The sequence below is a fragment of the Notothenia rossii genome (genome assembly GCF_949606895.1).
Source record: "Notothenia rossii genome assembly, chromosome: 3".
NCBI classification, from domain to species: domain Eukaryota; kingdom Metazoa; phylum Chordata; class Actinopteri; order Perciformes; family Nototheniidae; genus Notothenia; species Notothenia rossii.
The window spans coordinates 579,150-581,280 of NC_136901.1; positions in this window are offsets into that span (position 1 = coordinate 579,150).

The following is a 2,131-nucleotide window of genomic DNA, read 5'->3' on the forward strand; positions in this document are numbered from 1 at the left end:
AGCTGAACGGTAGCTGCTCTTAGCTCCAGACTATGCAGAACAAGCTGAATATGTTATCAGCTGAACGGTAGCTGCTCTTAGCTTCTGACTATGCAGAACAAGCTGAATATGTTATCAGCTGAACGGTAGCTGCTCTTAGCTCCAGACTATACAGAACAAGCTGAATATGTTATCAGCTGAACGGTAGCTGCTCTTAGCTTCAGACTATGCAGAACAAGCTGAATATGTTATCAGCTGAACGGTAGCTGCTCTTAGCTTCTGACTATGCAGAACAAGCTGAATATGTTATCAGCTGAACGGTAGCTGCTCTTAGCTCCAGACTATGCAGAACAAGCTGAATATGTTATCAGCTGAACGGTAGCTGCTCTTAGCTTCTGACTATGCAGGAAAAGCTGAATATGTTATCAGCTGAACGGTAGCTGCTCTTAGCTCCAGACTATGCAGAACAAGCTGAATATCAGCTGAACGGTAGCTGCTCTTAGCTCCAGACTATACAGAACAAGCTGAATATGTTATCAGCTGAACGGTAGCTGCTCTTAGCTACAGACTATGCAGAACAAGCTGAATATGTTATCAGCTGAACGGTAGCTGCTCTTAGCTTCAGACTATGCAGAACAAGCTGAATATGTTATCAGCTGAACGGTAGCTGCTCTTAGCTTCTGACTATGCAGAACAAGCTGAATATGTTATCAGCTGAACGGTAGCTGCTCTTAGCTTCAGACTATGCAGAACAAGCTGAATATGTTATCAGCTGAACGGTAGCTGCTGTTAGCTTCTGACTATGCAGGAAAAGCTGAATATGTTATCAGCTGAACGGTAGCTGCTCTTAGCTCCAGACTATGCAGAACAAGCTGAATATGTTATCAGCTGAACGGTAGCTGCTCTTAGCTCCAGACTATGCAGGAAAAGCTGAATATCAGCTGAACGGTAGCTGCTCTTAGCTCCAGACTATGCAGAACAAGCTGAATATCAGCTGAACGGTAGCTGCTCTTAGCTCCAGACTATACAGGAAAAGCTGAATATGTTATCAGCTGAACGGTAGCTGCTCTTAGCTTCAGACTATGCAGAACAAGCTGAATATGTTATCAGCTGAACGGTAGCTGCTCTTAGCTCCAGACTATGCAGAACAAGCTGAATATGTTATCAGCTGAACGGTAGCTGCTCTTAGCTTCTGACTATGCAGAACAAGCTGAATATGTTATCAGCTGAACGGTAGCTGCTCTTAGCTCCAGACTATGCAGAACAAGCTGAATATGTTATCAGCTGAACGGTAGCTGCTCTTAGCTCCAGACTATGCAGAACAAGCTGAATATCAGCTGAACGGTAGCTGCTCTTAGCTCCAGACTATACAGGAAAAGCTGAATATCAGCTGAACGGTAGCTGCTCTTAGCTTCAGACTATGCAGAACAAGCTGAATATCAGCTGAACGGTAGCTGCTCTTAGCTCCAGACTATACAGGAAAAGCTGAATATGTTATCAGCTGAACGGTAGCTGCTCTTAGCTCCAGACTATGCAGAACAAGCTGAATATGTTATCAGCTGAACGGTAGCTGCTCTTAGCTCCAGACTATGCAGAACAAGCTGAATATGTTATCAGCTGAACGGTAGCTGCTCTTAGCTTCTGACTATGCAGAACAAGCTGAATATGTTATCAGCTGAACGGTAGCTGCTCTTAGCTCCAGACTATGCAGAACAAGCTGAATATGTTATCAGCTGAACGGTAGCTGCTCTTAGCTCCAGACTATGCAGAACAAGCTGAATATGTTATCAGCTGAACGGTAGCTGCTGTTAGCTCCAGACTATGCAGAACAAGCTGAATATGTTATCAGCTGAACGGTAGCTGCTCTTAGCTCCAGACTATGCAGAACAAGCTGAATATGTTATCAGCTGAATGGTAGCTGCTCTTAGCTTCAGACTATGCAGAACAAGCTGAATATGTTATCAGCTGAACGGTAGCTGCTCTTAGCTACAGACTATGCAGAACAAGCTGAATATGTTATCAGCTGAACGGTAGCTGCTCTTAGCTTCAGACTATGCAGAAAAAGCTGAATATTTAAAAGAAAAGGTTTAAAAAAAGGTATAAACAACATGTATAGCCTCATTGTCCTGAAATAGCTGCATAAGTTAATAGT